This window comes from Cryptomeria japonica, unplaced genomic scaffold, assembly GCF_030272615.1.
Source record: "Cryptomeria japonica unplaced genomic scaffold, Sugi_1.0 HiC_scaffold_1273, whole genome shotgun sequence".
Taxonomy (NCBI): domain Eukaryota; kingdom Viridiplantae; phylum Streptophyta; class Pinopsida; order Cupressales; family Cupressaceae; genus Cryptomeria; species Cryptomeria japonica.
Window position 1 is genome coordinate 1 of NW_026729801.1, and position 20,000 is coordinate 20,000.

Here is a 20,000-nt window from a genome sequence, read left to right on the forward strand (position 1 = left end):
TTCAAAGGTGCTAAGTTGGGTGCGAGGTTGGGTGCGAGGGTGGGTGGGTGCCAAGGTGTGCTAGGTGGAAGCCCGGGTGGGTCGGCATCCCATGGGTGTCGAGTTGGGTGCCTGATGGGTGCTTCTTGTCAAGTTTTAGTCGTCGGGACTCATTTCGAGCCTTAGAGGTCGTTTCTTGTCCGGTTGCCCTGTCTTCGACCTGGGAACCCAATTTTGGTCCTCGGGTCCCATTTTTTTTTGTCTCGCATCCCACTTTTGGCCTGTGGCCTTTTCGGGGTCGATTCTCGTTTTGGGCATCAGAGCATGTTTCTTCTCCTAAAACCCAATATTTGTTTATTAAGTCTCGGAACACATTTTTGTTCTCGTGGACCCATCATGGGTCTTGGAACGCATTTGTGGTCCTTGGGTCCCATTTTGCATCCCGAAACTTGTGTTTTGGTGCTTGATCCCTATTTTGGGTGCCCACCTTGCACCAAGTGCGCACCCGGGGCAAACCGAGCGCCTTGGTGCACCGGGGCAAGATCGAGCGTGCACCCGAGGCGCCCCGAACATGCACCAAGGTGCACTCGGCCCACATGTGAGCGCAGGTCGTTGCGCCCGAGGTGGTGTGTGGGCACCGCGTTGCAGACGGGACACTGCACGCACACGACGCCCCGTCCAGGTGCACGCACGTAGGCCGGGCCGGGTGCACACCCGACGCCCTAGCAAGGTGCGCGCACCCGGGCAGGGCTCACACTTGGCGAACGGGGCGCACTTCGCGAGGGAGGGTGTGCACCTCGACGGGGGTGGGTGGCCGGGGTGGATTCGCACGTGGGTCGCGGTTTGCTAAGTACACACTGCGACAAGCTCATAACGGGTGCGATCATACCAGCGTTAGTGCACCGGATCCCATCAGAACTCCGCAGTTAAGCGCGCTTGGGCCGGAGTAGTACTGGGATGGGTGACCTCCCGGGAAGTCCCGGTGTTGCACCCTTTTTTAGTTTTTCGCCGGGCGTCGCAATGCTATTTGAATAAACCTTTTGCCCGTTTGCGTTCTCGTCGGGGCCGGGCCGGGCCGGGGTGCGCTGCCCGCACTACCGCGCGCGCGCGGGGGCGACACCGAGCGCGCACCCGAGGCGCCCCGAGCACACAGGCCACGGTGCAACCCGGGCGTTGTGCGCGCACCCCGGTGCGCCCGAGGTGCTGCGCGCGCACCCAGGTGAAATCGGTGTGCACCTCGGCCAGTGCGCGCTCGGTCGAGTCGCGCACGTTGGCCAAGGTGCACGGTGATGTTTCTTACTCTAAGGTTCCGCACCAGACGCCCGGGACAGGTGAGCGAAGCTGGGCGGGGCCGGGTGTGCGCGGCCGGGGCAGGTGCACGCAGCTGGAGAGAGCTTTGGAGCACACCAGAGGTGCGCACCTTGGAGCACACTTCGGAGCGCACCAATGATGCGCTCCATTCAAAAGTTTCCTGAAAAGGCAAAAAAAGTTGAGATTATAGAATTTCCCACTTGAGAGATTGTAAAAAAAAAAAATTTAAAATGAAGGAAACGCGGGTGCCAAGGTGTGGCGCCCCGGGGTGCGCAGCCCAGCCAAGGTGTGCGCACCAAGGCGCCCACCCTGGCGAAGGTGCACGCAAGGTGCGCACCCGAGGCAAACCGGACAATTAACCCAACTTTCGACTTCGCGCGCACCTGCGCACCTTGGAGCGCACTTCGGAGCGCTCCTTGGTGCGCACCAATCTTGGGCACCTCGGAGTGCACCATGGCGCCCACCAAGGTGCGCACCCGGGGCAAACCGAGCTCCGACTTCGTGCGCACCTTGGAGCGCACGAAAGGTGCGCACCATGGCGCCCACCAAGGTGCGCAGCCCAGCCAAGGCCGTGCGCATCAAGGTGCGCACCCTGGCGAAGGTGCGCACCCGGGGCAAACCGAGCTCCGACTTCGTGCGCACCTTGGAGCGCACAAAGGGTGCGCAACCCAGCCAAGGTGTGCGCACCCCGGGCAAACCGAGCTCCGAATCGTGCGCACCTTGGAGCACACTTCGGAGCCCTCCTTGGTGCGCACCGATGTTGCGCACCTCGGAGCGCACCCGGGGAAAACAATGCAATTAACCCGACTTTCGACTTCGTGGGCACCTCGGAGCGCTCTCGGGTTCGCACCTCGGAGCACACCGAGGTGCGCACCTTTGATGCGCTGCCTTCACCAATTTCCAGAAAAGGCAAGAAAACATTGAGAAGGTGTGCGCACCGAGGTGCCCACCCTGGCGAAGGTGCACGCGAGGTGCGCACCCGGGGCAAACCGGGCTCCGACTTCGTGCACGCCATGCTGCGCACCTTGGAGGGCCATGGTGCGCACCTTGGAGCACACTTCGGAGCGCTCAATGGTGCCCAACCCAGCCAAGGTGCCCACCGCGGCGAAGGTGCACGCGAGGTGCGCACCCGGGGCAAACCGGGCTCCGACTTCGTGCACGCCGCACCTTGGAGCACACTTCGGAGCGCTCCTTGGTGCGCACCAGGGCGCGCAACCCAGCCGAGGTGCCCACCCCGGCGAAGGTGCACGCGGGGTGCGCACCCGAGGCAAACCGGGCTCCGACTTCGTGCACGCCATGGTGCCCACCGCGGCGAAGGTGCACGCGAGGTGCGCACCCGGGGCAAACCGGGCTCCGACTTCGTGCACGCCGCACCTTGGAGCTACACTTTCGGAGCGCTCTTGGTGCGCACCAGGGCGCGCAAACCCAGCCGAGGTGCCCACCCCCCGGCGAAGGTGCACGCGAGGTGCGCACCCGGGGCAAACCGGGGCTCCGACTTCGTGCACGCCATGGTGCCCACCGCGGCGAAGGTGCACGCGAGGTGCGCACCCGGGGCAAACCGGCTCCGACTTCGTGCACGCCGCACCTTGGAGCACACTGTCGGAGCGCTCCTTGGTGCGCACCATGGTGCCCACCCAGGGCGCGCAACCCCCGCCGAAGGTGCACGCGAGGTGCGCACCCGGGGCAAACCGGGCCTCCGACTTCGTGCACAAGAAGCCGCACCTTGGAGCACACTTCGGAGCGCTCCTTGGTGCGCACCAGGGCGCGCAACCCCGCCGAAGGTGCACGCGAGGTGCGCACCGGGGCAAACCGGGCTCCGACTCGTGCACGCCATGGTGCGCACCAGGGTGCCCACCGCGGCGAAGGTGCGCACCCGGGGCAAACCGGGCTCCGACTTCGTGCACGCCGCACCTTGGAGCACACTTCGGAGCGCTCCTTGGTGCGCACCAGGGCGCGCAACCCAGCCTGAGGTGCCCACACGGCGCGAAGGTGCACGCGAGGTGCGCACCCGGGGCAAACCGGGCTCCGACTTCGTGCACGCCATGGTGCCCACCGCGGCGAAGGTGCGCACCCGGGGCAAACCGGGCTAGGACTTCGTGCACGCCGCACCTTGGAGCACACTTCGAGCGCTCCTTGGTGCGCACCATGGTGCCCACCAGGCCCGCGCAACCCAGCCAAGGTGTGCGCACCAAGGTGCACGCGAGGTGCGCACCCGGGGCAAACCGGGGTCCGGCTTCGTGCACTGCCGCACCTTGGAGCACACATCGGGGCGCTCCCGGGTTCGCACCGGCGTTGCGCACCGTGGTGGGCACCTCGGAGCGCACCGTGGTGGGCACCTCGGAGCACACCAAGGTGGGCAGCGAGGAGTGCGCACCTTTGATGCGATGCCTTCACTAATTTCCATAAAAGGCAAAAGAAAACGAGATTTTAAAATTTCCGTTTTGAAAGATAGTGAGAAAAAGGAATGCTGGTGCCATCTTGAGCCCGCTCCTGAGTGCGCAGCCCAGCCCAAGGTGTGCGCACCAAGGTGCCCACCCTGGCGAAGGTGCGCGCCCGGGCAATAACCCAACTTCAACTTCGCGCGCGCCAGGGTGGGAGCGCACCCAACAACCGGGCCCTGGGAAGAGCCAATGCGAGAAACCCCACCAAACGCTCTGACAAAAAAAGAGGGGGCGCTCCAGTAACCCCGCTTCGGAGCGCACCCTGGGCAAACCCAGCCAGGGTGCCCACCCCGGCCAAGGTGCAGGCGAGGTGCGCACCCGGGGCAAACCGGGCTCCGACAACGTGCACGCCGCACCTTGGAGCACACTTCGTAGCGCTCCCGGGTGCGCACCTCAGAGCACACCAAGGGTGGGCAGCGAGCGTGCGGCACCTTTTGATGCGCTGCCTTCACTAATTTCCAGAAAAGGCAAAAAAAAGAGGAGATTTTAAAATTTCCGTTTTGAAAGATAGTGAAAAAAACGGAACGCGGGTGCCATCTTGAGCCCGCCCGGGTGCACAGCCCAGGTAAGGTGCCCACCCTGGCAAAGGTGCGCACCCGGGCAATTAACCCTACTTCCGACTTCGTGCGCGCCAGGGTGGGCAACCGGGCCTGGGAAGAGCCAATGCGAGAAACCCCACCAAACGCTCCGACAAAAAAAGAGGCGGCGCTCCAATAACCCCGCTTCGGAGCGCAGCCGGGGCAAACCCAGCCAAGGTGCCCACCCCGACGAAGGTGCACGCGAGGTGCGCACCCGGGGCAAACCGGGCTCCGACAACGTGCACGCAGCATCCCTTGGAGCACACTTCGAAGCACTCCCGGGTGCCCACCGGCGTTGCGCACCGTGGGTGGGCAGCGAGGTGCGCACCTTTGATGCGCTGCCTTCACTACTTTCCAGAAAAGGCAAAAAAAAATGAGATTTTAAAATTTCCGTTTTGAAAGATAGTGAAAAAAACGAACGCGGGTGCCATCTTGAGCCCGCCCTGGTGCGCAGCCCAGGCAAGGCATGCGCACCAAGGTGCCCACCCGCGCGGTGCAACGCCCGGGGCCAAACCGGGGCTCCGACTTCGTGCAGGCCGCACCTTGAGCACACTTCGGAGCGCTCCTTGGTGCGCACCATGGTGCCCACCAGGGCGCACCCGGGGCAAACCGGGCTCCGACTTCGTGCACGCCGCACCTTGGAGCACACATCGGAGCGCTCCCAGGTTCGCACCAGCGTTGCGCACCTTTGATGCGTCTGCCTTCACTAATTCCAGAAAAGGCAAAAAAAAACGATATTTTAAAATTTCCGTTCTGAAAGATAGTGAAAAAAACGGAACGCGGGTGCCCATCTTGAGCCCTTCCTGGTGCGCAGCCCAGGCAAGTTGTGCGCACCCAAGGTGCCCACCCTGGCGGAGGTGCGCGCCCGGGGCAAACCGGGCTCCGACTTCGTGCACTGCATGGTGCCCACCAAGGCGCGCAACCCAGCCAAGGTGCCCACCGCAGCGAAGGTGCACGCGAGGTGCGCACCCGGAGGTGCACACCCGGGGCAAACCGAGCTCCCGACTTCGTGCACGCCGCACCTTGGAGCCACACTTCAGAGCGCTCCTTGGTGCGCACCAGGGCGCGCAACCCAGCCAAGGTGCTCACCCCGGCGAAGGGTGCACGCGTGAGGTGCGCACCCGGGGCAAGCCGGGCTCGGACTTCGTGCACGCTGCACCTTGGAGCACACATCGGAGCGCTCCCGGGTTCGCACGAGCATTGCGCACCTTTGATGCGCTGCCTTCACTAATTTCCAGAAAAGGCAAAAAAAAAAAAAAAAACGAGATTTTAAAATTTCCGTTTTGAAAGATAGTGAAAAAAACGGAACGCGGGTGCCATCTTGAGCCCCGCCCTGGTGTGCAGCCCAGGCAAGTTTGTGCGCACCAAGGCACCCACCCTGGCCAAGGTGGGTCACGGGGTGGGTCTAGGGTGGGTAACGGGGTGGGTACTAAGGTGCGTGCCAAGGTGGGTCATGGGGTGGGTGCCAAGGTGGGCACCAGGGTGGGTGTGCACCAACCCTAGCCAGGGTAGGTCACGGGGCGTGGTTGTCGGGGGTGGGGGCGTCAAGGAGCCAAGGTGGGTGGCAAGTAGCCAAGTTGCGTGCCAAGGTGGGTGTCGGGTGGGTGCAAGGATCCAAGGTGGGTGCCAAGGAACCAAGGTGGGTGTCTGGGTGGGTGCCGACGGTGGGAGCCAGGGTGGGTCCCAAGGTGAGTGCAAAGGTGGGTGCCAGGGTCAAGGTGAGTGCCAATGTGGGTTCCAAGGTGCCAGGGTCAGGGTGAGTGCCAATGTGGGTTCAAAGGTGCTAAGTTGGGTGCGAGGTTGGGTGCGAGGGTGGGTGGGTGCCAAGGTGTGGCTAGGTGGGAAGCCCGGTGGGTCGGCATCCCATGGGTGTCGAGTTGGGTGCCTGATGGGTGCTTCTTGTCAAGTTTTAGTCGTCGGGACTCATTTCGAGCCTTAGAGGTCGTTCTGTCCGGTTGCCCTGTCTTCGACCTGGGAACCCAATTTTGGTCCTCGGGTCCCATTTTTTTTTGTCTCGCATCCCACTTTTGGCCTGTGGCCTTTTCGGGGTCGATTCTCGTTTTGGGCATCAGAGCATAGTTTCTTCTCCTAAAACCCATATTATTTGTTTATTAAGTCTCGGAACACATTTTTGTTCTCGTGGACCCATCATGGGTCTTGGAACGCATTTGTGGTCCTTGGGTCCCATTTTGGCATCCCGAAACTTGTGTTTTGGTGCTTGATCCCTATTTTGGGTGCCCACCTTGCACCAAGTGCGCACCCGGGGCAAACCGAGCGCCTTGGTGCACCGGGGCAAGATCGAGCGTGCACCCGAGGCGCCCCGAACATGCACCAAGGTGCACTCGGCCCACATGTGAGCGCAGGTCGTTGCGCCCGAGGGTGGTGTGTGGGCACCGCGTTGCAGACGGGACACTGCACGCACACGACGCCCCCGTCCAGGGTGCACGCACGTAGGCCGGGCCGGGTGCACACCCGACGCCCTAGCAAGGTGCGCGCACCCGGGCAGGGCTCACACTTGGCGAACGGGGCGCACTTCGCGAGGGAGGGTGTGCACCTCGACGGGGGTGGGTGGCCGGGGTGGATTCGCACGTGGGTCGCGGTTTGCTAAGTACACACTGCGACAAGCTCATAACGGGTGCGATCATACCAGCGTTAGTGCACCGGATCCCATCAGAACTCCGCAGTAGCGCGCTTGGGCCGGAGTAGTACTGGGATGGGTGACCTCCCGGGAAGTCCCGGTGTTGCACCCTTTTTTAGTTTTTCGCGTCCGGGCGTCGCAATGCTATTTGAATAAACCTTTTGCCCGTTTGCGTTCTCGTCGGGGCCGGGCCGGGCCGGGGTGCGCTGCCCGCACTACCGCGGCCGCGCTGGGGGCGACACCGAGCGCGCACCCGAGGCGCCCCGAGCACACAGCCACGGTGCAACCCGGGGCGTTGTGCGCGCACCCCGGTGCGCCCGAGGTGCTGCGCGCGCACCCAGGTGAAATCGGTGTGCACCTCGGCCAGTGCGCGCTCGGTCGAGTCGCGCACGTTGGCCAAGGTGCACGGTGATGTTTCTTACTCTAAGTTCCGCACCAGACGCCCGGGACAGGTGAGCGAAGCTGGGCGGGGCCGGGTGCGCTGGCCGGGGCAGGTGCACGCAGCTGGAGAGAGCTTTGGAGCACACCAGAGGTGCGCACCTTGGAGCACACTTCGGAGCGCACCAATGATGCGCTCCATTCAAAGTTTCCTGAAAAGGCAAAAAAAGTTGAGATTATAGAATTTCCCACTTGAGAGATTGTAAAAAAAAAAATTTAAAATGAGGAAACGCGGGTGCCAAGGTGTGCGCGCCCGGGTGCGCAGCCCAGCCAAGGTGTGCGCACCAAGGCGCCCACCCTGGCGAAGGTGCACGCAAGGTGCGCACCCGAGGCAAACCGGACAATTAACCCAACTTTCGACTTCGCGCGCACTGCGCACCTTGGAGCGCACTTCGGAGCGCTCCTTGGTGCGCACCAATCTTGGGCACCTCGGAGTGCACCATGGCGCCCACCAAGGTGCGCACCCGGGGCTAAACCGAGCTCCGACTTCGTGCGCACCTTGGAGCGCACGAAAGGTGCGCACCATGGCGCCCACCAAGGTGCCGCCAGCCCCAGCCAAGGCGTGCGCATCAAGGTGCGCACCCTGGCGAAGGTGCGCACCCGGGGCAAACCGAGCTCCGACTTCGGTGCGCACCTTGGAGCGCACAAAGGGTGCGCAACCCAGCCAGGTGTGCGCACCCCCGGGCAAACCGAGCTCCGAATCGTGCGCACCTTGGAGCACACTTCGGAGCCCTCCTTGGTGCGCACCGATGTTGCGCACCTCGGAGCGCACCCGGGGAAAACAATGCAATTAACCCGACTTTCGACTTCGTGGGCACCTCGGAGCGCTCTCGGGTTCGCACCTCGGGCACACCGAGGTGCGCACCTTTGATGCGCTGCCTTCACCAATTTCCAGAAAAGGCAAGAAAACATTGAGAAGGTGTGCGCACCGAGGTGCCCACCCTGGCGAAGGTGCACGCGAGGTGCGCACCCGGGGCAAACCGGGCTCGACTTCGTGCACGCCATGCTGCGCACCTTGGAGGGCCATGGTGCGCACCTTGGAGCACACTTCCGGAGCGCTCAATGGTGCCCAACCCAGCCAAGGTGCCCACCGCGGCGGAAGGTGCACGCGAGGTGCGCACCCGGGGGCAAACCGGGCTCCGACTTCGTGCACGCCGCACCTTGGAGCACACTTCGGAGCGCTCCTTGGTGCGCACCAGGGCGCGCAACCCAGCCGAGGTGCCCACCCCGGCGAAGGTGCACGCGGGGTGCGCACCCGGGGCAAACCGGGGCTCCGACTTCGTGCACGCCATGGTGCCCCACCGCGGCGAAGGTGCACGCGAGGTGCGCACCCGGGGCAAACCGGGCTCCGACTTCGTGCACGCCGCACCTTGGAGCACACTTCGGAGTCGCTCCTTGGTGCGCACCAGGGGCGCGCAACCCCAGCCGAGGTGCCCACCCCGGCGAAGGTGCACGCGAGGTGCGCACCCGGGGCAAACCGGGCTCCGACTTCGTGCACGCCATGGTGCCCACCGCGGCGAAGGTGCACGCGAGGTGCGCACCCGGGGCAAACCGGGCTCCGACTTCGTGCACGCCGCACCTTGGAGCACACTTCGGAGCGCTCCTTGGTGCGCACCATGGTGCCCACCAGGGCGCGCAACCCCGCCGAAGGTGCACGCCGAGGTGCGCACCCGGGGCAAACCGGGCTCCGACTTCGTGCACGCCGCACCTTGGAGCACACTTCGGAGCGCTCCTTGGTGCGCACCAGGGCGCGCAACCCCGCCGAAGGTGCACGCGAGGTGCGCACCCGGGGCAAACCGGGCTCCGACTTCGTGCACGCCATGGTGCGCACCAGGGTGCCCACCGCGGCGAAGGTGCGCACCCGGGGCAAACCGGGCTCCGACTTCGTGCACGCCCGCACCTTGGAGCACACTTCGGAGCGCTCCTTGGTGCGCACCAGGGCGCGCAACCCAGCCGAGGTGCCCACCCCGGCGAAGGTGCACGCGAGGTGCGCACCCGGGGCAAACCGGGCTCCGACTTCGTGCACGCCATGGTGCCCACCGCGGCGAAGGTGCGCACCCGGGGCAAACCTGGGCTAGGACTTCGTGCACGCCGCACCTTGGAGCACACTTCGGAGCGCTCCTTGGTGCGCACCATGGTGCCCACCAGGCCGCGCAACCCAGCCAAGGTGTGCGCACCAAGGTGCACGCGAGGTGCGCACCCGGGGCAAACCGGGTCCGGCTTCGTGCACGCCGCACCTTGGAGCACACATCGGGGCGCTCCCGGGTTCGCACCGGCGTTGCGCACCGTGGTGGGCACCTCGGAGCGCACCGTGGTGGGCACCTCGGAGCACACCAAGGTGGGCAGCGAGGTGCGCACTTTGATGCGATGCCTTCACTAATTTCCATAAAAGGCAAAAAAAAACGAGATTTTAAAATTTCCGTTTTGAAAGATAGTGAGAAAAAGGGAATGCTGGTGCCATCTTGAGCCCGCCCTGGTGCGCAGCCCAGCCAAGGTGTGCGCACCAAGGTGCCCACCCTGGCGAAGGTGCGCGCCCGGGCAATTAACCCAACTTCCAACTTCGCGCGCGCCAGGGTGGGAGCGCACCCAACAACCGGGCCTGGGAAGAGCCAATGCGAGAAACCCCACCAAACGCTCTGACAAAAAAAGAGGGGGCGCTCCAGTAACCCCGCTTCGGAGCGCACCCTGGGCAAACCCAGCCAGGGTGCCCACCCCGGCCAAGGTGCAGGCGAGGTGCGCACCCGGGGCAAACCGGGCTCCGACAACGTGCACGCCGCACCTTGGAGCACACTTCGTAGCGCTCCCGGGTGCGCACCTCAGAGCACACCAAGGTGGGCAGCGAGGTGCGCACCTTTGATGCGCTGCCTTCACTAATTTCCAGAAAAGGCAAAAAAAAGAGGAGATTTTAAAATTTCCGTTTTGAAAGATAGTGAAAAAAACGGAACGCGGGTGCCATCTTGAGCCCGCCCTGGTGCACAGCCCAGGTAAGGTGCCCACCCTGGCAAAGGTGCGCACCCGGGCAATTAACCCTACTTCCGACTTCGTGCGCGCCAGGGTGGCAACCGGGCCTGGGAAGAGCCAATGCGAGAAACCCCACCAAACGCTCCGACAAAAAAAGAGGCGGCGCTCCAATAACCCCGCTTCGGAGCGCAGCCGGGGCAAACCCAGCCCAAGGTGCCCACCCGACGAAGGTGCAGCGCGAGGTGCGCACCCGGGGCAAACCGGGCTCCGACAACGTGCACGCAGCACCTTGGAGCACACTTCGAAGCACTCCCGGGTGCCCACCGGCGTTGCGCACCGTGGTGGGCAGCGAGGTGCGCACCTTTGATGCGCTGCCTTCACTAATTTCCAGAAAAGGCAAAAAAAAATGAGATTTTAAAATTTCCGTTTTGAAAGATAGTGAAAAAAACGGAACGCGGGTGCCATCTTGAGGCCCGCCCTGGTGCGCAGCCCAGGCAAGGCATGCGCACCAAGGTGCCCACCCGCGGTGCACGCCCGGGGCAAACCGGGCTCCGACTTCGTGCAGGCCGCACCTTGGAGCACACTTCGGAGCGCTCCTTGGTGCGCACCATGGTGCCCACCAGGGCGCACCCGGGGCAAACCGGGCTCCGACTTCGTGCACGCCGCACCTTGGAGCACACATCGGAGCGCTCCCAGGTTCGCACCAGCGTTGCGCACCTTTGATGCGCTGCCTTCACTAATTTCCAGAAAAGGCAAAAAAAAACGATATTTTAAAATTTCCGTTCTGAAAGATAGTGAAAAAAACGGAACGCGGGTGCCATCTTGAGCCCTTCCTGGTGCGCAGCCCAGGCAAGTTGTGCGCACCAAGGTGCCCACCCTGGCGGAGGTGCGCGCCCGGGGCAAACCGGGCTCCGACTTCGTGCACTGCATGGTGCCCCACCAAGGCGCGCAACCCAGCCAAGGTGCCCACCGCAGCGAAGGTGCACGCGAGGTGCGCACCCGAGGTGCACACCCGGGGCAAACCGAGCTCCGACTTCGTGCACGCCGCACCTTGGAGCACACTTCAGAGCGCTCCTTGGTGCGCACCAGGGCGCGCAACCCAGCCAAGGTGCTCACCCCGGCGAAGGTGCACGCGAGGTGCGCACCGGGGCAAGCCGGGCTCGACTTCGTGCACGCCGCACCTTGGAGCACACATCGGAGCGCTCCCGGGTTCGCACCAGCATTGCGCACCTTTGATGCGCTGCCTTCACTAATTTCAAGAAAAGGCAAAAAAAAAAAAAAAAACGAGATTTTAAAATTTCCGTTTTGAAAGATAGTGAAAAAAACGGAACGCGGGTGCCATCTTGAGCCCGCCCTGGTGTGCAGCCCAGGCAAGTTGTGCGCACCAAGGCACCCACCCTGGCCAAGGTGGGTCACGGGGTGGGTCCTAGGGTGGGTAACGGGGTGGGTACTAAGGTGCGTGCCAAGGTGGGTCATGGGGTGGGTGCCAAGGTGGGCACCAGGGTGGGTGTGCACCAACCCTAGCCATGGTAGGTCACGGGGTGGTTGTCGGGGTGTGGGCGTCAAGGAGCCAAGGTGGGTGGCAAGTAGCCAAGTTGCGTGCCAAGGTGGGTGTCGGGTGGGTGCCAAGGATCCAAGGTGGGTGCCAAGGAACCAAGGTGGGTGTCTGGGTGGGTGCCGAGGTGGGAGCCAGGGTGGGTCCCAAGGTGAGTGCAAAGGTGGGTGCCAGGGTCAAGGTGAGTGCCAATGTGGGTTCCAAGGTGCCAGGGTCAGGGTGAGTGCAATGTGGGTTCAAAGGTGCTAAGTTGGGTGCGAGGTTTGGGTGCGAGGGTGGGTGGGTGCCAAGGTGTGCTAGGTGGAAGCCCGGGTGGGTCGGCATCCCATGGGTGTCGAGTTGGGTGCCTGATGGGTGCTTCTTGTCAAGTTTTAGTCGTCGGGACTCATTTCGAGCCTTAGAGGTCGTTTCTTGTCCGGTTGCCCTGTCTTCGACCTGGGAACCCAATTTTGGTCCTCGGGTCCCATTTTTTTTTTGTCTCGCATCCCACTTTTGGCCTGTGGCCTTTTCGGGGTCGATTCTCGTTTTGGGCATCAGAGCATGTTTCTTCTCCTAAAACCCAATATTTGTTTATTAAGTCTCGGAACACATTTTTGTTCTCGTGACCCATCATGGGTCTTGGAACGCATTTGTGGTCCTTGGGTCCCATTTTGCATCCCGAAACTTGTGTTTTGGTGCTTGATCCCTATTTTGGGTGCCCACCTTGCACCAAGTGCGCACCCGGGGCAAACCGAGCGCCTTGGTGCACCGGGGGCAAGATCGAGCGTGCACCCGAGGCGCCCCGAACATGCACCAAGGTGCACTCGGCCCACATGTGAGCGCAGGTCGTTGCGCCCGAGGTGGTGTGTGGGCACCGCGTTGCAGACGGGACACTGCACGCACACGACGCCCCGTCCAGGTGCACGCACGTAGGCCGGGCCGGGTGCACACCCGACGCCCTAGCAAGGTGCGCGCACTCCGGGCAGGGCTCACACTTGGCGAACGGGGCGCACTTCGCGAGGGAGGGTGTGCACCTCGACGGGGGTGGGTGGCCGGGGTGGATTCGCACGTGGGTCGCGGTTTGCTAAGTACACACTGCGACAAGCTCATAACGGGTGCGATCATACCAGCGTTAGTGCACCGGATCCCATCAGAAACTCCGCAGTTAAGCGCGCTTGGGCCGGAGTAGTACTGGGATGGGTGACCTCCCGGGAAGTCCCGGTGTTGCACCCTTTCTTAGTTTTTCGCCGGGCGTCGCAATGCTATTTGAATAAACCTTTTGCCCGTTTGCGTTCTCGTCGGGGCCGGGCCGGGCCGGGGTGCGCTGCCCGCACTACCGCGCGCGGCCGGGGGGCGACACCGAGCGCGCACCCGAGGCGCCCCGAGCACACAGGCCACGGTGCAACCCGGGCGTTGTGCGCGCACCCCGGTGCGCCCGAGGTGCTGCGCGCGCACCCAGGTGAAATCGGTGTGCACCTCGGCCAGTGCGCGCTCGGTCGAGTCGCGCACGTTGGCCAAGGTGCACGGTGATGTTTCTTACTCTAAGGTTCCGCACCAGACGCCCGGGACAGGTGAGCGAAGCTGGGCGGGGCCGGGTGCGCGGCCGGGGCAGGTGCACGCAGCTGGAGAGAGCTTTGGAGCACACCAGAGGTGCGCACCTTGGAGCACACTTCGGAGCGCACCAATGATGCGCTCCATTCAAAAGTTTCCTGAAAAGGCAAAAAAAGTTGAGATTATAGAATTTCCCACTTGAGAGATTGTAAAAAAAAAAATTTAAAATGAAGGAAACGCGGGTGCCAAGGTGTGCGCGCCCGGGTGCGCAGCCCAGCCAAGGTGTGCGCACCAAGGCGCCCACCCTGGCGAAGGTGCACGCAAGGTGCGCACCCGAGGCAAACCGGACAATTAACCCAACTTTCGACTTCGCGCGCACCTGCGCACCTTGGAGCGCACTTCGAGCGCTCCTTGGTGCGCACCAATCTTGGGCACCTCGGAGTGCACCATGGCGCCCACCAAGGTGCGCACCCGGGGCAAACCGAGCTCCGACTTCGTGCGCACCTTGGAGCGCACGAAAGGTGCGCACCATGGCGCCCACCAAGGTGCGCAGCCCAGCCAAGGCGTGCGCATCAAGGTGCGCACCCTGGCGAAGGTGCGCACCCGGGGCAAACCGAGCTCCGACTTCGTGCGCACCTTGGAGCGCACAAAGGGTGCGCAACCCAGCCAAGGTGTGCGCACCCCGGGCAAACCGAGCTCCGAATCGTGCGCACCTTGGAGCACACTTCGGAGCCCTCCTTGGTGCGCACCGATGTTGCGCACCTCGGAGCGCACCCGGGGAAAACAATGCAATTAACCCGACTTTCGACTTCGTGGGCACCTCGGAGCGCTCTCGGGTTCGCACCTCGGAGCACACCGAGGTGCGCACCTTTGATGCGCTGCCTTCACCAATTTCCAGAAAAGGCAAGAAAACATTGAGAAGGTGTGCGCACCGAGGTGCCCACCCTGGCGAAGGTGCACGCGAGGTGCGCACCCGGGGCAAACCGGGCTCCGACTTCGTGCACGCCATGCTGCGCACCTTGGAGGGCCATGGTGCGCACCTTGGAGCACACTTCGGAGCGCTCAATGGTGCCCAACCCAGCCAAGGTGCCCACCGCGGCGAAGGTGCACGCGAGGTGCGCACCCGGGGCAAACCGGGCTCCGACTTCGTGCACGCCGCACCTTGGAGCACACTTCGGAGCGCTCCTTGGTGCGCACCAGGGCGCGCAACCCAGCCGAGGTGCCCACCCCGGCGAAGGTGCACGCGGGGTGCGCACCCGGGCAAACCGGGCTCCGACTTCGTGCACGCCATGGTGCCCACCGCGGCGAAGGTGCACGCGAGTGGTGCGCACCCGGGGCAAACCGGGCTCCGACTTCGTGCACGCCGCACCTTGGAGCACACTTCGGAGCGCTCCTTGGTGCGCACCAGGGCGCGCAACCCAGCCGAGGTGCCCACCCCGGCGAAGGTGCACGCGAGGTGCGCACCCGGGGCAAAACCGGGCTCCGACTTCGTGCACGCCATGGTGCCCACCGCGGCGAAGGTGCACGCGAGGTGCGCACCCGGGGCAAACCGGGGCTCCGACTTCGTGCACGCCGCACCTTGGAGCACACTTCGGAGCGCTCCTTGGTGCGCACCATGGTGCCCACCAGGGCGCGCAACCCCGCCGAAGGTGCACGCGAGGTGCGCACCCGGGGCAAACCGGGCTCCGACTTCGTGCACGCCGCACCTTGGAGCACACTTCGGAGCGCTCCTTGGTGCGCACCAGGGCGCGCAACCCCGCCGAAGGTGCACGCGAGGTGCGCACCCGGGGCAAACCGGGCTCCGACTTCGTGCACGCCATGGTGCGCACCAGGGTGCCCACCGCGGCGAAGGTGCGCACCCGGGGCAAAACCGGGCTCCGACTTCGTGCACGCCGCACCCTTGGAGCACACTTCGGAGCGCTCCTTGGTGCGCACCAGGGCGCGCAACCCAGCCGAGGTGCCCACCCCGGCGAAGGTGCACGCGAGGTGCGCACCCGGGGCAAACCGGGCTCCGACTTCGTGCACGCCATGGTGCCCACCGCGGCGAAGGTGCGCACCCGGGGCAAACCGGGCTAGGACTTCGTGCACGCCGCAACCTTGGAGCACACTTCGGAGCGCTCCTTGGTGCGCACCATGGTGCCCACCAGGCCGCGCAACCCAGCCAAGGTGTGCGCACCAAGGTGCACGCGAGGTGCGCACCCGGGGCAAACCGGGGTCCGGCTTCGTGCACGCCCGCACCTTGGAGCACACATCGGGGCGCTCCCGGGTTCGCACCGGCGTTGCGCACCGTGGTGGGCACCTCGGAGCGCACCGTGGGTGGGCACCTCGGAGCACACCAAGGTGGGCAGCGAGGTGCGCACCTTTGATGCGATGCCTTCACTAATTTCCATAAAAGGCAAAAAAAAACGAGATTTTAAAATTTCCGTTTTGAAAGATAGTGAGAAAAAGGGAATGCTGGTGCCATCTTGAGCCCGCCCTGGTGCGCAGCCCAGCCAAGGTGTGCGCACCAAGGTGCCCACCCTGGCGAAGGTGCGCGCCCGGCAATTAACCCAACTTCCAACTTCGCGCGCGCCAGGGTGGGAGCGCACCCAACAACCGGGCCTGGAAGAGCCAATGCGAGAAACCCCACCAAACGCTCTGACAAAAAAAGAGGGGGCGCTCCAGTAACCCCGCTTCGGAGCGCACCCTGGGCAAACCCAGCCAGGGTGCCCACCCCGGCCAAGGTGCAGGCGAGGTGCGCACCCGGGGCAAACCGGGCTCCGACAACGTGCACGCCGCACCTTGGAGCACACTTCGTAGCGCTCCCGGGGTGCGCACCTCAGAGCACACCAAGGTGGGCAGCGAGGTGCGCACCTTTGATGCGCTGCCTTCACTAATTTCCAGAAAAGGCAAAAAAAAGAGGAGATTTTAAAATTTCCGTTTTGAAAGATAGTGAAAAAAACGGAACGCGGGTGCCATCTTGAGCCCGCCCTGGTGCACAGCCCAGGTAAGGTGCCCACCCTGGCAAAGGTTGCGCACCCGGGCAATTAACCCTACTTCCGACTTCGTGCGCGCCAGGGTGGCAACCGGGCCTGGGAAGAGCCAATGCGAGAAACCCCACCAAACGCTCCGACAAAAAAAGAGGGCGGCGCTCCAATAACCCCGCTTCGGAGCGCAGCCGGGGCAAACCCAGCCAAGGTGCCCACCCCGACGAAGGTGCACGCGAGGTGCGCACCCGGGGCAAACCGGGCTCCGACAACGTGCACGCAGCACCTTGGAGCACACTTCGAAGCACTCCCGGGTGCCCACCGGCGTTGCGCACCGTGGTGGGCAGCGAGGTGCGCACCTTTGATGCGCTGCCTTCACTAATTCCAGAAAAGGCAAAAAAAAATGAGATTTTAAAATTTCCGTTTGAAAGATAGTGAAAAAAACGGAACGCGGGTGCCATCTTGAGCCCGCCCTGGTGCGCAGCCCAGGCAAGGCATGCGCACCAAGGTGCCCACCCGCGGTGCACGCCCGGGGCAAACCGGGGCTCCGACTTCGTGCAGGCCGCACCTTGGAGCACACTTCGGAGCGCTCCTTGGTGCGCACCATGGTGCCCACCAGGGCGCACCCGGGCAAACCGGGCTCCGACTTCGTGCACGCCGCACCTTGGAGCACACATCGGAGCGCTCCCAGGTTCGCACCAGCGTTGCGCACCTTTGATGCGCTGCCTTCACTAATTTCCAGAAAAGGCAAAAAAAAAACGATATTTTAAAATTTCCGTTCTGAAAGATAGTGAAAAAAACGGAACGCGGGTGCCATCTTGAGCCCTTCCTGGTGCGCAGCCCAGGCAAGTTGTGCGCACCAAGGTGCCCACCCTGGCGGAGGTGCGCGCCCGGGGCAAACCCGGGCTCCGACTTCGTGCACTGCATGGTGCCCACCAAGGCGCGCAACCCAGCCAAGGTGCCCACCGCAGCGAAGGTGCACGCGAGGTGCGCACCCGAGGTGCACACCCGGGGCAAACCGAGCTCCGACTTCGTGCACGCCGCACCTTGGAGCACACTTCAGAGCGCTCCTTGGTGCGCACCAGGGCGCGCAACCCAGCCAAGGTGCTCACCCCGGCGAAGGTGCACGCGAGGTGCGCACCCGGGGCAAGCCGGGGCTCGGACTTCGTGCACGCCGCACCTTGGAGCACACATCGGAGCGCTCCCGGGTTCGCACCAGCATTGCGCACCTTTGATGCGCTGCCTTCACTAATTTCCAGAAAAGGCAAAAAAAAAAAAAAAACGAGATTTTAAAATTTCCGTTTGAAAGATAGTGAAAAAAACGGAACGCGGGTGCCATCTTGAGCCCGCCCTGGTGTGCAGCCCAGGCAAGTTGTGCGCACCAAGGCACCCACCCTGGCCAAGGTGGGTCACGGGGTGGGTCCTAGGGTGGGTAACGGGGTGGGTACTAAGGTGCGTGCCAAGGTGGGTCATGGGGTGGGTGCCAAGGTGGGCACCAGGGTGGGTGTGCACCAACCCTAGCCAGGGTAGGTCACGGGGTGGTTGTCGGGGTGGGCGTCAAGGAGCCAAGGTGGGTGGCAAGTAGCCAAGTTGCGTGCCAAGGTGGGTGTCGGGGTGGGTGCCAAGGATCCAAGGTGGGTGCCAAGGAACCAAGGTGGGTGTCTGGGTGGGTGCCGAGGTGGGAGCCAGGGTGGGTCCCAAGGTGAGTGCAAAGGTGGGTGCCAGGGTCAAGGTGAGTGCCAATGTGGGTTCCAAGGTGCCAGGGTCAGGGTGAGTGCCAATGTGGGTTCAAAGGTGCTAAGTGGGTGCGAGGTTGGGTGCGAGGGTGGGTGGGTGCCAAGGTGTGCTAGGTGGAAGCCCGGGTGGGTCGGCATCCCATGGGTGTCGAGTTGGGTGCCTGATGGGTGCTTCTTGTCAAGTTTTAGTCGTCGGGACTCATTTCGAGCCTTAGAGGTCGTTTCTTGTCCGGTTGCCCTGGTCTTCGACCTGGGAACCCAATTTTGGTCCTCGGGTCCCATTTTTTTTTGTCTCGCATCCCACTTTTTGGCCTGTGGCCTTTTCGGGGTCGATTCTCGTTTTGGGCATCAGAGCATGTTTCTTCTCCTAAAACCCAATATTTGTTTATTAAGTCTCGGAACACATTTTTGTTCTCGTGGACCCATCATGGGTCTTGGAACGCATTTGTGGTCCTTGGGTCCCATTTTGCATCCCGAAACTTGTGTTTTGGTGCTTGATCCCTATTTTGGGTGCCCACCTTGCACCAAGTGCGCACCCGGGGCAAACCGAGCGCCTTGGTGCACCGGGGCAAGATCGAGCGTGCACCCGAGGCGCCCCGAACATGCACCAAGGTGCACTCGGCCCACATGTGAGCGCAGGTCGTTGCGCCCGAGGTGGTGTGTGGGCACCGCGTTGCAGACGGGACACTGCACGCACACGAGCGCCCCGTCCAGGTGCACGCACGTAGGCCGGGCCGGGTGCACACCCGATGCCCTAGCAAGGTGCGCGCACCCGGGCAGGGCTCACACTTGGCGAACGGGGCGCACTTCGCGAGGGAGGGTGTGCACCTCGACGGGGGTGGGTGGCCGGGTGTGGATTCGCACGTGGGTCGCGGTTTGCTAAGTACACACTGCGACAAGCTCATAACGGGTGCGATCATACCAGCGTTAGTGCACCGGATCCCATCAGAACTCCGCAGTTAAGCGCGCTTGGGCCGGAGTAGTACTGGGATGGGTGACCTCCCGGGAAGTCCCGGTGTTGCACCCTTTCTTAGTTTTTCGCCCGGGCGTCGCAATGCTATTTGAATAAACCTTTTGCCCGTTTGCGTTCTCGTCGGGGCCGGGCCGGGCCGGGGTGGCGCTGCCCGCACTACCGCCGCGCGCGGGGGCGACACCGAGCGCGCACCCGAGGCGCCCCGAGCACACAGGCCACGGTGCAACCCGGGCGTTGTGCGCGCACCCCGGTGCGCCCGAGGTGCTGCGCGCGCACCCAGGTGAAATCGGTGTGCACCTCGGCCAGTGCGCGCTCGGTCGAGTCGCGCACGTTGGCCAAGGTGCACGGTGATGTTTCTTACTCTAAGGTTCCGCACCAGACGCCCGGGACAGGTGAGCGAAGCTGGGCGGGGCCGGGTGCGCGGCCGAGGCAGGTGCACGCAGCTGGAGAGAGCTTTGGAGCACACCAGAGGTGCGCACCCTTGGAGCACACTTCGGAGCGCACCAATGATGCGCTCCATTCAAAAGTTTCCTGAAAAGGCAAAAAAGTTGAGATTATAGAATTTCCCACTTGAGAGATTGTAAAAAAAAAAAATTTAAAATGAAGGAAACGCGGGTGCCAAGGTGTGCGCGCCCCGGGTGCGCAGCCAGCCAAGGGTGTGCGCACCAAGGCGCCCACCTGGCGAAGGTGCACGCAAGGTGCGCACCCGAGGCAAACCGGACAATTAACCCAACTTTCGACTTCGCGCGCACCTGCGCACCTTGGAGCGCACTTCGGAGCGCTCCTTGGTGCGCACCAATCTTGGGCACCTCGGAGTGCACCATGGCGCCCACCAAGGTGCGCACCCGGGGCAAACCGAGCTCCGACTTCGTGCGCACCTTGGAGCGCACGAAA

General features: G+C 63.4%; 4 non-coding genes across 4 annotated transcripts; all 4 read left to right on the top strand.

Annotated features, from left to right (window-relative positions):
• The first annotated feature begins 854 nt into the window (after positions 1 to 854).
• Positions 855 to 973, top strand: LOC131873230 (5S ribosomal RNA). The gene has a single exon (XR_009371227.1). It is a non-coding gene; the product is annotated as a 5S ribosomal RNA (ribosomal RNA).
• Positions 974 to 6,942: 5,969 nt separating this feature from the next.
• LOC131873235 (5S ribosomal RNA) lies at positions 6,943 to 7,059 on the top strand. Its single transcript, XR_009371232.1, has one exon. It is a non-coding gene; the product is annotated as a 5S ribosomal RNA (ribosomal RNA).
• A 5,934-nt stretch (positions 7,060 to 12,993) lies between these two features.
• LOC131873234 (5S ribosomal RNA) lies at positions 12,994 to 13,113 on the top strand. Its single transcript, XR_009371231.1, has one exon. It is a non-coding gene; the product is annotated as a 5S ribosomal RNA (ribosomal RNA).
• A 5,928-nt stretch (positions 13,114 to 19,041) lies between these two features.
• On the top strand, positions 19,042 to 19,160 carry LOC131873233 (5S ribosomal RNA). Its single transcript, XR_009371230.1, has one exon. It is a non-coding gene; the product is annotated as a 5S ribosomal RNA (ribosomal RNA).
• The last annotated feature ends 840 nt before the right edge of the window (positions 19,161 to 20,000 follow it).